The sequence below is a fragment of the Delphinus delphis genome, chromosome 2 (assembly GCF_949987515.2).
Source record: "Delphinus delphis chromosome 2, mDelDel1.2, whole genome shotgun sequence".
NCBI classification, from domain to species: domain Eukaryota; kingdom Metazoa; phylum Chordata; class Mammalia; order Artiodactyla; family Delphinidae; genus Delphinus; species Delphinus delphis.
In genome coordinates this window covers 131862336-131878690 of record NC_082684.1, presented here as the reverse complement: position 1 = coordinate 131878690, position 16355 = coordinate 131862336, and the positions used below count along the sequence as shown (strand labels likewise).

The window sequence follows — 16355 nt, the reverse complement described above, 5'->3', positions numbered from 1 at the left end:
ATCAGCATATACTTGCACTTACAGCTGTAAATTAGCACAGTGACAGGATACAAGAAAACCAACAAAGAAGGAGGTGCATGGGGTGAAGCTGGGGGGAAACCGGACGAAAGTTCCAATGAAGTAGAGTCACACAGGGCCCACTTCATTCCCCCAGCAATGTGTTATGACAACATGTGTGAAGTATTGCCAACCAGGGAAGCTTGTAGACACTCAGCACCTCAGGTTTTTGTTGGGGGCTGGCCACGCAGGCACTCTCTGCCTGCCATGTACCAACATGCAGACTCCCGAAGGGAAACAGCTATTCAGCATAAACCGAATTGTTCATACAGTACATGCAAGTGAGCCACTCTTACCGGTTCTGGGAATGGTGAGCACCCTCCCAAAATCCAAGTTCCCAGACACCAGCCAATGGCCAACCTCATAAGCGGGTGTTTTTTTTGGCTGTGTTGGGTCTTCGTTGCCGCGCGCGGGCTTTCTCTAGTTGCAGCGAGCAGGGGCTGCTCTTCGACGCGGTGCACGGGCTTCTCATTGTGGTGGTTTCTCTTGTTGCGGAGCACGGGCTCTAGGCGCGTGGGCTTCAGTAGTTGTGGCACCTGGGCTCAGTAGTTGTGGTGCACGGGCTTAGTTGCTCCGTGGCATGTGGCATCTTCCCGGACCAGGGCTCGAGCCCATGTCCCCTGCGTTGGCAGGCAGATTCTTAACCGCTGCGCCACCAGGGAAGCCCCATAAGCAGGTATTTTTAAAGGAGAGTAGTCAGGTCTGCTATGTTAACTCCTCTGCACAGATAGGTAGGCAACTTAAGGGGAAAAATAGGGAGGGAGCACGTTCCAGGCAGAGGGAAAAGATATGTAGAGACCCAGAAATAAGAAAGAACATGGCATACTCTGGAAGCAGTTCAGATTACACAATCATATTGTGAGGGATGTGTCAGGAGAAGGTTTGTCAGTCACCTGGATCCCGAGGGTTGGAGGTTTTTTCTGTGCCTTTGGAAGTTCCAGAAATTCTATATCTACAGTCTTAAGATTATATTTTTATGACATCATTTAGATTACCATTGTGGAACATTTTCTTGGTCATAGATTATTGAAATTATTTCCTAAGGGTTAAAGTAAGTGAAACAGTGAAGGTAGGGTTGTTTTGTAAGTGGTGACAGACTTTAGAAGTAGCTTGCCATCATTATTAGTCCCTGGAGTGTTATTTGTGGCAAATAGGAATGAAGGGTCAATGTTATGCCCTGAGTGACTGATTCTTTGTGCACAATTCTCAGTGGCTCCACCATTCTTTCACCTTCTTATGAATACAATTTTCAAAACCAACTATGGGGAACTACCTTGATAATATAAGATCTGAGTTTGAACCTTGGGTCTACCATGTTGAGCCATACGACTTTTGACATTTTTAATTGTTTTTTTCTTTAATTATGAAAGCTGTTGTTATTGTGAAACAAGTTCAAGCAATAAAGAAATGCAAAGAGTAAACAATTAAAGTTCCTCTTTACCCTCACTTCCTACCCTATCCCTCTTCCCTCCCTGGATGAAACCATCAGTAACAATTTGGCATTTGTCCTTCTAGAACCATTCCTACACATTCACAACCATAAGGGTGTGTGTATATGTGGATGTGTGTGTCTATGAGTATAGGTGTATATATGCCTAAGACTTGCAAATAATGACAGTTTTGCTTCTTCTCTGATACCTGGTACCTCTTGTTTCTACCCTTATCTAATGCAACTGCTAGGATTCCCAGGATACAATGTTGAATTAGCGCAATGAAAATGAACATTCTTGTCTTCTTCTAGACTTAAATGGGAAAGCTTCTAATATTTCATCACTAAGTGTGATGCCTGCCAATTGTTTTAGGTAGATAAATTTTATCTAGTTGCAATTTCCCTTCTATGTTTTTGTTGAAAATGGTTGTTGAATTTTATCAAACCCTGTTTGCCTTCATGAAATGCTGATATGGAATTCTCCTTTAATCTACTTAGATAAGGAATTCTATTAATAGATTTAACGTTGGGTTCTCTTTGCATTCCTGGAACTTAACTTTCTTAATCATAGCGATTTATTCATTAAATTTGCTGATGGATTTGATTTGTGAATATCTTATTTTGAAATTTGTCTTTTTTTATAAAAATGAGTACTATTGGTTCATGGCTCTCTTTTATTGGGCTAGGTGGGGTTTTGCTAGTTTTGTAAAGTAAATTCAAAAGTTTCTCATACTTTAGCGTGCTTTGAAATAGTTTAAACAACAGAGGAATTAGCCTTTTCTTGAAGGTCTGTTGAACTTAGTCATGAAACCAGCCCTTGTGTGGAGTGATAGTCTCTGAGTACCTTCTTTACCTTCTCTTTTATTTCTAAAAAATGTGTAATATTTAATATATATGATAATATATATAATATATAAGCAAGTTATAAAGCAAAATAATAAAACAGACACCTATGAGCCCACCACCCAACTAAAGAAATAAAACATTTTCAATACTGTATGCTGCTCCTAATTTTGTCCCCCTCACTTCTCTCCCTCAGTGAGAAACACCATCCTGAATTTTATGATTACCGTTTCTTTGCTTTTTTAAAAATAATTTTATCACATACGTATGTATCTTTAAAGAATATATTGTTTGATTTTGTTTGGTTTTGAATTACACAGACATGGTATCTTGATTCTTTTTATTCAACTTGATTTTTTATTCAACAGGCGGATGCACATAACTATATCTCATTTATTTTCACTGATCCGTAGCGTCCTTCTATGTGAATATACCATATTTTTTTTACTGTTGATGGATACTTAGGTTCTTTCAAGGTTTGTTTTTATTTATTATTTTATTATACATGATACTGCTGTGAACATTTTGGAACATATCTCTTCACATGTATGTTCAAGGATTCCTTTAGAATGTATACCTAGGAGTTGAGTTACTGGGTCATAGAGTATGTGTTTGTTTAACTCTACAGTAGAATGTCAAATTGATTTCTAAAGGGTTCCATCAATTTTCACTCCCACTAGCAGTGTTTAAAGGTTCTCAGTTATCTATCTCCTTGTCAATGTTTGGCACTATCAGACAGGCTAATTTTTGCTGATACATTAGGTATAAAACATTATTAGTGTATGTGAATTGACACTTCTCTTTTCACGAACTCTTGCAATATAGTATAATTTTTACATGTGTTCAAGTTCTTCACATTTTGTCTTCCATGAAATGCCAGTTCATGACTATTTTCTGATTTTAAATTTGGTGCTTTTTTTCACCACTGACGTAAAAGTTCTTTATGTATTTTGAATATGAATCCTCTGCTTGTTATTCCATGAACTATTTCCTCCAGCTTGTGCCTTGTATGTTTTTTTTTAATTCTTTTTTTTGGCTGCGCCGCTCGGCATGAGGGATCCTAGTTCCCCAATCAGGGATTGAACCCACACCCCTTGCACTGGGAGCACAGAGTCTTAACCACTAGACCACCAGGGTAGTCCCTGTGCCTTGTATTTAAATGTTTGTAGTCTTTTGATAAACAGAAGCCTTCAGTTTTAGTGTATTTGAATTTACCAGTTTTCTTTCTTTGTGTTAACACTTTCTATGTCTTGTTTAAGAAAGTATTGAGCCCGAGGTTATGGAGTTATTATCCTATGTTCTTTTCTAAAATTATTGAAGTTTTGCATTTCACATTTATGTCTTTAATACACTTAGAATTGATTTGCCTGCTTAGTGTGAAGAAGGGATCTATTTTTTTTTTCTCATATTGGTAATCAGTTGTTGCAGGACCATTCATTGAAATCTCTGTACCTTATTCTTACTTTGGGGGAGTGTCTCAGTTATTCTTAGACATTCTTTATGAAATTTGAAGTTAACTCATCAATTTTCCTTGAAAAATCCTTTAGAAAATTTTATCAGAACTGTATTGAATCTGTAGATCAATATAAAAGCGCTAACATCATCCCAATATTGAGCCCTTATATCCATGAACATACTCTAAACCTTACATTTATTTAAATCGTCTTTGAACTTTTTCAATAAGGTTTTATAATTTTCTACATAAAGGTCTTGTACACTTTTAATTTTAGATTTATTCCTACCTACCTTGTTATACTTTTGTTATTGTAAATTACGTTTATTTTTTAAATTATTTTAAAATTTTGCTAATACCTAGAAATGCAACCAGGCAACTTGCTAAACTCTTATTTATTTAAATCAATTGTCTGTAGGAACCTTTGTGATTTCTTTTTTTTTTTTAACATCTTTATTGGAGTATAATTGCTTTACAATAGTGTGTTAGTTTCTACTGTATAACAAAGTGAATCAGCTATACATATACATACATCCCCATATCTTCTCCCTCTTGTGTCTCCCTCCCACCCTCCCTATCCCACCTCTCTAGGTGGACACAAAGCACCGAGCTGATCTCCCCATGCTATGTGGCTGCTTCCCACTAGCTATCTATTTTACATTTGGTAGTGTATATATGTCCATGCCACTCTCTCACTTCGTCCCAACTTACCCTTCCCCCTCCCCGTGTCCTCAAGTCCATTCTCTATGTCTTCGTCTTTAACCTTTGTGATTTCTAAGTACATAATCATGTCATCTGTGAATAATGACTTTGAATAATGACCATTTGGGGTTTTCTTCCTTTTTCAATTCTTTTACCTTTTGTTTCTTCTTATTTTTATTGCACTGGCTGGAACCTCCAATAAAATGTTGAATAGAGGCAGTGCTATTTTGTTTCTGATTTAAAGGGAATGCTTCTAACATTTTGCCATTAAAAATGAAGTTTGTTGAAAGTGTTTGGTTGTATTGGGTTGATAAGTTCTCTTATATTTGTTAAGAGATTTATTCTTTAATCATGAATAGGTATTGAATTTTATCTAAGGCATTGCCTCTGTCTATTGAGATGATCATATGGTTTTCTTTAATCTGTCTAATTGCAGAAATAGGCATTATAATGTTAAACCATCCTTGCATTCCAGGGATAAATCTGACTTGGTTATGATATATTTTGATTTTTATTAAATTAATTCTACATGTGACTATTTTGTCTAGAGGATTTTTAAAAATCTGTATTCAAGAGTATTGAATTGTATTAAATGGTTGTAGGAAAATTAAACCTTCCTATTTCTTCTTGGATAATGTTTGAAAGTTATATATGTCTAGGAATTTGTCCATTTCATTTAAGTTATCCAGTTTTTTAACATAAACATGCTCATTATATCCTCTAATTATCTTTTCAGATGCTGCAGATGTCCTTAGTTTTTTCCTAACATTGTTCCTTTATGACTTCCATTTTATTGACCATTCTCACCAGAGATCTGTCAATTTTATTAACCTTTACGAAAAAATCAACTTTTGGCTTTGTTGACCCTCTGTACTGAAGCTTTGTTTTCTATCCTTTTTAGTTCTGCCCTTCTTCTTACTTCTACTTTCTTTGAATTTATTCATTTGATTTTTTTGTTTATTTCTTTAGCTCCTTAAATTTATGTTTAGCTCATTAATTTTCAGCCTTTAATCTGTTCTAATATAAGCATTAAAGATGGTATTTTTTTCCCTTGAAATATCACTTCTGTTGCTTCCTTAAGTTTTGACATATAGTATTTTTATTATCCAGTTTTAGTGGTTTTTAAAATTGTCATTATGATTTTTTTGACCCATGCCTTATTTAATTACATTTTCACAAGTATGACCCATGCTCATTTATAACTTGATTGCATGGTGGTCAGAGAATGTGGTATCTGTAATACTTATTCTTTTAAATTAGCTGACACTTGCTTTATGGCCTCACATGTGGACAGTCTTTGTAAACATTCTAAGTGTGCTTGAGGAAAATGTTCATTCTTGATAACTGGGTACAGGGACTATTTATATATGTATTCAATCAAGATTGCAGATTGAATTTTTCAAGTCTGTATCTTTGCTAATGTTTGCCTGCTTCATCTATCAATATCTGAAAGAGACATGTTGAAATCTCTCACCAGCCGCTCTGTTGGCCTGTGGAGGGGATGGGGCATGACTGACCTCACTGTTCTTCAGGGAGTCCTGTCCTTGATATTAATGACCACTCTTGCTCAATGGCCCCTCCTGCTCATTGTACCTGTGGTTTCTGTGTTTAGAATTTTTCCATCTCAGCAATAGTCTGCTTTAGTAGTTTTTTTCTGCTGTGGTTTTTTGCCAACATAAACTTTCTAATACTCAGAAATTCCTCAAAAACTGTTTATCTGCTGATTGTATCCTTACTTCTTTTGTAGTTGTTTGTACAACATGTGTATCTTTTCTGCCATCTGAATGGAATTTTGGAAAGAAAATAGAAAAACAAATACTTTTGCTCAGTCTACCATCTTGACCTTTGTAAGATACATTTTTATCCTTTCTTCTTTTCCTCCTTTTCCTTTTTCTCCCAACATGTGTTTATTGGGCAAAGAATTTTTCTAGACCTCTGTTTCCTCATCTATAAAATGGGGATAGTAGTAATATGCATCTCAATGCCATATAAGGAACATTAATAAGGTAACGTCCATGTAGGTGCTTTGCAAACTGTAAAGATCTATACAAATGCAAACTATAACCTTTAGCACCTTTCCTTAACTTTCCTTTCCCTTTGTATAGCTAATGTTATAAAGCAGCTCAGCTACATTAGAGAAAAGAAAAGTGATTCATTGTGGTTGGCATATCATGAGAGCCTCAAACAAAATTTTATTTGCCACTCTTTGAGAAAATTACTCGCCAAGAAACTATTGGGTGCCTTATTAGAAAGTCACAAGTTTGATAAATGGAAATGTTTATTCAGTCTAAAAACTAATGCCATAGTGGGTGTCCTTTCCCCCTATTTTCTTGTACTGTGTTGTTGGCATGCATACTCAAATTAGGCATTTCTTCTTTAAAAATATTTTTTTTTTACTTAAAATACTTATTTGCTGATTCAGCATATTATATAAATTTATTTACTTTAGCTTAGAAAGTTAATATGAACTGACAGAAAGAATGCTAAAATTTCAACCCAGGCATATTTAAAAGACAGAATGAGTAATTGATGTAAAAGACCAAGTGGTTTGTATTAGAATGTACTGAAATCTGCCTATCTACAATTATTTTTTTCCACATTCCTGTGTTGCACCACGGCAAAATAAACAACTCTCAATTAAATTCAACAGCTCTGTATTGAGTGCTATTTCGTGTATGAGGTTTGTGCTAAGTGCTCTGGGATTCATAAGGAAGTGAGAACCACCTCTACCCCACTGTCCTCTAAAGGTGGGCATGAACAGTTAGGTTAGTTAAAGCTAACATGTAAATGACTAATAAACATATTACACCCTATTGTGAGGATGAAGACCAGCCTTATGGAAAAAATAGTATTGAGATGAGATTGAAGAATGCTTAAGCATTCTATAGACAGATAATGGAGGAAGCCATTCCCAGCCTCAGGAACGATGTGAATAAAGAAAGGTCTTAAACTGGGAAAGGTAAGGGCATATTTAGACAATGGCAAATAATCATTTTTTTTTTTCGTTCCCTTTGGCTAGAATGTCAAGTACATGTACGTAGTGGGAGACAATGTATGCAAGACAGCTTGGGGACATATTGTACACAATACAATTCCAGCCTTAAAGAAAGGATTGAGGCTTTCTTTGTGGTCAAATATTACAATTTTTGTAAATGTTCCATGGCAGCTTGTAAAGATATACTTTACATTTTTATTATAAATATAGATGTGTATAATACGTGAGCATTCTTCCATGTAATTATATCATTCCTTCCCTCTGTGTGGGTATGTTCTTATATTTCTTAAGTTCTACTAGAAGTAACTAAAACTAAATGATTTATTAAATATGTTCCAACTTTAAAATTCTTTGAATCTAGAAGTGACCACTAAACTACAAATGCATATTGTGAACCCCTGAATAGCATTACTGTCTTTAGTAGAATGGAGAAGACCCATGGGCTTTGAGGCACGTGGGCCTGAGCTTGAATCTCCAGTCCTGCACATTCTTAACTGGGCAGGGTCCCTAAGCATCTTTTCTCTCATCTTTAAAACGGGGAGGATTGTGTCAACATCATAGTTTTCGTGAAGATTAAGGAGGTAATTTCCATAGAGTGTTTGGTACACAGCCGATGCTTGGTGGATGGCAGTTATCCTGGTTGTAAACATATTTGATCTCTCAAGCCTGATGGAAAAGGATTCTTCAGTAAAGCTTCAAGGAGATATTTGTCAAATTAAAGCAGAATATAAACTGAGAGGAAGGAGAGGGAGTGAACGTGGATTTGGGGGGAGCGTCCATGGGAATAAAAAGAGAAGATCCTAGAGAGGGGAGGTTTATGGTCAAGACACCGCAATGTGGCCCCACACTTCTCAACCAAATATTATGGAGGCAAAGGCTCTGACTGAGAGAGAAAGGAGAAGAAAATATCTAGGATGCTTTAAGATGGGAAGGTACGGATGGCCCATTGAAAGGCGAGAAAGAGCAAAACTAGGATTCTTAAAGCTAGAACAAGTCAGCCACACCTTCCCTGTGGGTGAAGGACGGGGCTAGGAGGTCACTGTGGTTTTCCCAGAAAAAGGGTGGATAAAAAACACTGTCTTCCCTAGAGCCAAAAAGTGGTGTTAAACACCAAATTCCAATCTCTTAAGTCATTATTTGAGAAGGAACCTTAGAGATAATCCAGTCCAACCCATTAATTTTGCATAGGAGGAAAATGAATCTTTTAGAGGTTATGTGGCTTTCCCAAGAACCACACAGTTGCTCAACCCAGAGCTGGAGGGTGAATGGTCTAGAAGCAACATAATCACTACGGGCCTAGTTGTAGCATCTGAAACCTTTGGGCGAGTGAAAGCTTGGGGGTAACTTGAAAGACAGCGGTTGTGGCTTTAAATCTTTTTGGCTGCAGCAGTTAAACCAGATGCATTAAATGTGTTCAAAGCTATTTGTCAGAGACCTCAGCTGTATACAGTTTGTTCCCCAAATATGCTGACCCGTGGGATGGTTAGGTTTGTACATCAACCCTCTAAGTCTGTTGGAAGGTGGTGGGGAGGGAGGAGAAAGGGTGGAATCCAGGTCTCCACTGCATTCAGCAACACATTATTTTTGAAGGGCCTGCTATGTGCCAGGCACTGTTCTGAGTGGTTGGCATACATCAGTGAATCAACCAGACAAAGGTGCTGACCTCACATTCTAGCTTTCTCGCTCCAGAAGTGTAGCAGAAAAGCAGGACGTGGATGTGCTGCAGCTCCCATTTCATCACACCTCCCGTTCCCTGCTCGTTCGCAGTCTCCCGCTTCCACGACACCCCTACCATACCATCTCTGGTCCTAGAGCGCCCTCTGCTATGACACATAACGTAACATCAAGCCTTGGATCTGGTTGGACCTCCATTGCTCTCTTACTAGTTTCCCCCCATGAGCAGCTGGTCTCAGGGTGAGTCCATAAGCTCCGGAGGCTGGAAAACCACCCCTACCTCCCGCATCATCCTGTGGTACACAGTGCTGGACCCCAGGTGCACGCAGGTGGCATACATTTATAGAGCCTTCCCGTTAAGACTGGAGCAGAAAAGCTGCGTCATGACTGATGAGGACACCCTTCCAAGACGAGAAGTCCGCAGAGTCTTGTGGGGGACCCACTCGCAAGACTACTCCAGGAACCTTCCCTGTGAGGTACAGGTAGTGAAGACCCAGTTAGTGCACTGGGGGCAGCTCCTTTGGAACCATATCCTCTAAGTGCTCTGGAAAACCCATTCAAAGGGAATTGCAATCCCAAATGCCACTGAAAACATCTGAGAACTATGAGTAAGCACTGTGGGATTGTCAGATGAAGGGGGACCTCTAATCATGAAGCATTTTGATGATTAACAGGATTCTAAGGCAAGACTTGAAGCCAGATACACACCATAATGCTTAAGCCAAATAGCAGTTTGGCTCTTACACCTGAGAAACAAAGCACACTGAAATAGAAAGGTAGTCCATCTTTTTAAAGGTCCACTTATTTTTATTGGGTTCAAATAACCTAATTCTAAGTACTTACATGGCCTCTTATTTCCATGTTTCATAGCCTGTCTGTCAGTAACCTCAATAGAGGTGGCTTTGTCTGGCCTCAAAGAAGGTGGTTATCCAACCAGGACTCCCTACTTCCCGGTTACTGTTTCCATCTCCCATAAATGTATCAAGCTGATGAGTAAAGCCTTAAGCCCAAGTGGCAAATGTGTATCAAGGCCGCCACCATTCACCAGCTCCCGGGGCTGTAGCTTGACGTGCAGGTCTAAGGCAGCCCTGATTTGTTAGTGATGGGATGCGCTGGAAGTGATGGGAGAGATCTTATCACTCTAGTTTCTGCTCCAGGACTCTCTTGCAAGTTTCATTGGAAACAAGCATTGAATTTGAAGAGGGAACAACAGACAGATTTTCCTGGACCTGAATGAACCTCTGAGACCACAGGACATAAATTACTGGGGTACAGTAACAAGAGGAAAGACATCATCCTGTGATTTATTTACAAGGGAAGAAAAGCAAAGGAGTCATTAAGGTTTAGATGTCCTCAGACAGCTTCCGAGGTGCTCGGGACACAAGTGTGACGATGGCAGACAGAAGTAACTCTTTATGGCCACACAAAGGACTCAGTCCTCTGCTTTCCCAGGGGCACTAGAATGGAAACAGACCAAAGACCCAAAAAGGCTCTTCAAGTGCATTTGGCTCAGTGTCCCTCGATTTTTAGTTATGGGAAATCTGAGGTTCCGGGAGAGGAATAACTTGATAAGGTCACAGCTAGTACTTAAAGAAAAGTAATGAGTAAACCATTTCATTTGGTTTTGTTTTAGACATTTTTTTTTGCTGAAATTTAATAGTGAATTCAAGTACCCTTCAGGCATTGTTATTCTGTAACAGTGCACCATTTGAATGTTGTGTGTGTTTTCTCTTTATACGAATTTAATCAAATAAAAATGCAAACTAGCTTTGAAATAGCCATGAGTAAAAATACCCACTTTCTGAGTCAAAATACCCACTTTCTGAGGGTTGAGAAGTGGTCAGAGGTGTCCGTGCATTTCTTTAATTCAGGGTCGGCCAACATTCCCACACCAGTATTTAGGAAGCATCCACTTTGTGCTCAGATGCTCAGGCCAGCAGAGCTCTCTGTGATGGGGATTATTATCCCATTTTTAGATGAGAAAACTGAGCTAGACAGATAAGGAACATTCTGACTGTAACTTGTTAAAGGCTGTAGGACTTCTCTTAGTTCCTCAGCCACGCTGGGTGATACATCCCACCCTGAGTTTCTGTAGTACAGACCCTGATCTCTCGGACCATTTTGCCACGTAATTCCCCATTCCTTCCTACACTGCAACCAGATTTTGTGGGTTATCATTGACTCACTGTGCCTCCAGAGAGCCCTGTCATTTCCTCTCTTGGTCTCTAAACTGTCCTCTTAGCTCTCGGGCCTCCCTTTCTCCCTCCTCATGCCCTTCCCACTTCCTTGGTCATCATATGGACAGATGTGACGGCTGCTACAGACCCTAGCTCTTCTCTCCTCAGGGCCACCTCCCCATCTCCAACCCTGAAGGCTTCTGCTCAACAGACTGGGATGCTGTGAAAAACACCTCAGCAGAGAGCACTGTGATTTTCTTTCTCCCTAAAAGCTTAAACTCATGTAGGTATGGCATATTTTACGTCAAGGAGTCTTAGAACCGGAGGGGACCAATAGACCAGCCCTCTCTTGTTAGAGATTAGGAATCTGCAGGCCAGATAAAGTTATTGGCTCCACTTTATTGGCTTCAATGCTAAAAGTTAGTTCTATCAAGTGGACCCCTCACCCCGAGCAGTGAGCAGGTGGCCGTGGCATTGATTATGTGAAACTGTCCGTGGCTGTGCTGGACGTCCTTATACGAGGCAGCAAGTGGCAATCATCATTGTGTTTACTACATTTCACTAGATCTCACAGCATCTAGGTCTTGGTTTGGGTTCCCCCAGACACCGACTCTGAGCCAAAGATCCTAGTGCAAGTGGTTCACTTGGCAGGTGGTCACAGGATACCCCAGTAGAGAGTGGGGAGGTAAGGCATGGAGGGAGGCACTCAGTCCAGGTGTGTTGTCAAGCCAGTGACCATGTGGGCACCTGGGGCTCCATCTGGATGGGGGTCTCTGAGAGTCATTGTAGCACATACCTCAGAATTATTCAACAGAGGAGCAAGGAAGCTGGCATATGTGCCCACCTACTTGGCCTCATCTTTTTAAGGACCTACAAGAGGAAGTACATCAGCCATCAGAAGCAGGAACACCAGGACACCTGATCTGTGTGTGTGTGTGTGTGTTTGACTTACAAACACTGATTTTGATGACCCATCATGCTTGCTTCTCAGTCTTTGCAATTTGGAAGCTCAGAACCAATTTATAACCCACCTCTAGCTATTGGATGAGACCTTATGGGAATACAACCCTGGTACCAACCTTACCTTTTTATTTCCCTTCTCTCATTTATTTTCCTTCTGCCCCAGTTTCTTTGTATATTTATTCTTACCCTATTTGTGCATGCCTTTAAAAGTCTCCTGGAATCTCCGTGTTGGTATAAGTTGGGGACAAATAAATACAAAACCAGGTTATTGCAGTTGAAAGAGACAAATCTGGGACTGCCAGGCTGCTGCCTGGTCTCTAGCTTTGCCTAAAGATTTTTTATCTGGGCTTCCTGGTCTTCACTCAGAGGTCTTGACTGCACGGGGAACCACAGAATTCTTACACATGCATCAAGTGTGTAGTGAGTCACCAGAGAACTGCAGATAAAGGAAAATGCATGTGTTCTTCGAAGTGGCTGCAGAAACAGTGCTATAAAATAGGAGACTCCTGCATCACATGGGTAACGTGACCAGGGTTTCTGAAGGCCAAATCAGAGCCCACGAGTCTCAGTTTTGCTGAATCAGGATTCAGCACCCTTTTGATAACATGGAAAATAGAAAAATAAATGAAGGCAAGTACTAGCAGAAGCGCCCTCCAGAACTTTAATAGCTGTGATCTTACCTCTGTTTTTTTAGGCTAATATTTAAAACATTTCCTCCCATGCATGATTTTTTGCTTAATATTATTTACTACTTGTCTGTACGGTATACAGCAAATTTCCTTTAATGAGTATGTATTACTCCTAAATGGAGAGAAGATGAAGAGGCATTTCCTCTCATAAGAATATATTTTAATCATGACATCCCCTTAAATATCTTGGTTTTCTAAAAAATACGTGTTTTGCTAAAAGCATCCAAGGCAAAATGTGGCCTGCTGGTCAGATATCCAAGGTTTGGGTTGTTTTCTCTGCTGGTCAGAAGCCCTGAAGAAATGAAGATTCTGTCCTCTGATATTCATGGATGTGAGTACGGACCCATGCTAATCTTTCTTTGCCATTTGGTTTCACGTTTCAAGGAAAATATTAAGCCAGATGTCACAGTTAAGAGGAGCGGGGAAGAGGGACAGAGGGGAAGGAAGGAAGGAAGGAAGGGAGGGAGAGAGGGAGGGAGGGAGGGAGGGAGGTTGGTTGCAAACCTGGACTCCACTCTTGTTTCTTTTTCTTTTGTTCAGCAGTCAAGAATGTGAATTGAGCATCTCTCAAAAGTTATCTATTTATGACTCCTTTATTCTAAAAAGTGTTGAAAACAACCATAAAAAGTTTATAGTGAATGTAACATACACGGTAACAAGTAAGGGAGGAAAATGGAGCAAAGGGAACACTTAGCATACAAAAACTAAGAGAAGGATAAAAACTAGTGTCTAAAATCCATTCCATTAAGTCCCGCCGAGTATGGGTCAGGAATTTTACTCTGCGCTTCATAGTAGCCAAAGCAAAGAAGGAAACACAATCAAATATGTGACTCATAGGTCAGGGGAGAAAAACGTAATCCATTTTGGATGGGGTACTGAGCTAAGTATTTTGGAGAACATATACAAAGGAGACAAGAGATATTAGCCCTTGGGCTCAAGGAGTCAGTGCCACTACTTACGAGGACAAATAATAATACTAGCTACCATCAACTGGGTGCTTCTTCTATGCCAAGCCCAATCCCAGCCAATGTACTCGTGGCACAAGAATACCATGCATTAAGTACAGCTGCTTATATTTGTGAAAGTAGAATTTGTGGTTTATAAAAGGCTTTCCCATTTGTATTTACTTAATTACTCAAAATAACCCTTTGAGATATTGGCCAGGAAGACATTGTTTTTTCCACGAGGAAGGCAAGGTCACATAGCTAATAATTCGTGGACCTGGCATGCAAATCCAGATTTTTCTAATAGACCGTTTCCACTACTTTGTGATCTAGGAGGCAAAACTGTAGTGATGGAAATAGGATAGTTGGCTCTAGGATCTTAGGCTGAGTTTGTGTGTCTACTCCCAGGCCCACCATAAACAGGCTGTGGGGTTATTGAGAAAGTCCCTTTTCTTCTGGGAGCAGCAGTGTCTTCAACTGGAAAATTAGAAGGTTGATGACTGTCCAGGCAGATTCATTCCAGCTGCCACAGCCTGTTCATCTCTGGGTTTCTATGGCTCCAGGCGGTTTCCCAGACTACACTCCAGGGTGTTCCTAGTCATTTTCGCATTAGCAGTTGCTCTGTGGTACAGCTTGGCTGTGCCTCTGTGGGCCGTTTAACCTTCATCATTGTCCCAGCCTGCTTGGGGGCCGAGCTGGACTTGCAAGCTGCATGTTAAAGGCTGAGAGAAGCCAGAACTCCCTTTAAGCCTGAGGTGTCCCACGGGGTGTTTCCACGGCATCACCAGGACAGGTTTTGTTGTTGCTGATTGATGCTTCATCTTCCACGCATCTTCTGGGAAGATTCAAGGTGGAAAGTTCCTGAAGTTGAATCCAGACCTAGTAAAGAACTCACTTTTTTTTTCCCCCTTTCCTGTTTAAGCCTCTTCTGAGCCCAAAGATCCCATGTACACATCTTGGATTCTTACAAGTTAGAAGTGTCTCCGTGGAGGGCTTCCCTGGAGGCTAGAATGTTGTGTGTTAGTTTCCTGTGCCCAAATAAATAAACCCTGTCCTAAGCTGTAGGCTCCAGGTTTGCTTCTGGCATCCCTTTGCCTCAAAGTTTCTGTATTGAATAAAACAGAAATGTTTAGCAAATCCCAAGAAATTCCTTGTTTAATGGAAAAAAGAGATCCCTGAGTTTATATTTCAAAATGTGATTTCCATGTTCCTACCATATTAAGGCAAGTTCACCTCACCAAATCCCCAGATGTCTGGTATGCTTTTCTAAAAATGCCTGTATTTAGCCCCTAGAATGCATTTCGAGTACCTATTGTGGACAGGATTCTCCTCTGAGCCCTGTAGGAGATAGAGTCCCCAAGTGAGACTCAAACCCCACCTTATAATTTCGTTGTAAAGATTGCATTAGAATCTATAGGAAGTGTCAGCTCTAGCCTGCAGACCAGCTTTCTCCCTACATGTTGATCACCTCTACTATGCAATATAGCATCTTCACGTGGCCACCTGTCCTCCTTCCTGATGATGGTAAGTTTAGCTCTGGGACTGGCCACAAATAGCTTATCTCACTAGCTAAGATGCCATCTAGCACCTGCCTTGGCAATTTCTCTACGAGTTGTATCTTCTTCCAGTCTCTTTGAAGAGTGGGTTTTTTTCACTTGCTTCTTGTTTCTGCCAACCCTAAACTGCCCTCCCTCCTAAAATGTTTGTCTTTTTTCCTAAAAGTAATTTATATTTATTGTTGAAAGAGAAAGAGAGACAGAAACAGAAAGAGACAGCATGCAGAGAGAAACTTAGAAAAAGATAATAAAGAAAATATAATCCCACCACAGCAAATTTACTGCTGTTAATATTTTAGATTTCCAAAAGGATGATTGCCTCTGGTTATTTATCCTCAACCCTTGCCAATTATGTGAATTTCGAGTTGGGGGATAATAACTATATTATATAGTGAGCAGTTTTCCTCTATCATTAGATCGTCTTCAAAACCTTATTTGTTAATAGCTGCACAACATTCAGTTGTACGGGTGAAGCTGTCATTTTACCCATTTCCTTCGTGCTGGACTTGTAGATGGTTTCCACCTTTTAACTTCAAACCCACCGATAAGGTGGTAGCTGTAGCTTGGTAGCCACTTACAGAGTGTATAGCTCACGTCTGGCACTGGGGATAAAGGAAGAAAAGGCACTGGCTTCGCCCCCAGGGAGAGGCGTTGTGAGCACTGTTTCTGGGCGTGTATCATGTCTACTAACATGATACTTAATATTAGGGGCCCTCCCTTGTAGCACAGCAGAGTCTGAAAGGGCTTGCTGAGTCATCTAATGCTATGATATTCAGTATAATCTCAGAGTTATGTAGATTTCATGATTTTCTAAGTCTGAAAAGTGATTTTCGGGGTGGCGGTGGGGAGAAAGCTCCCTAAGAGAAGTTGACC

General features: G+C 40.0%; 1 protein-coding gene across 2 annotated transcripts in view; it reads left to right on the top strand.

The window, feature by feature from the left end:
- Positions 1-16355, top strand: part of THSD4 (thrombospondin type 1 domain containing 4) — a 566477-nt gene that overhangs the window by 375156 nt on the left and 174966 nt on the right. The gene's annotated exons all lie outside the window — the stretch shown is intronic.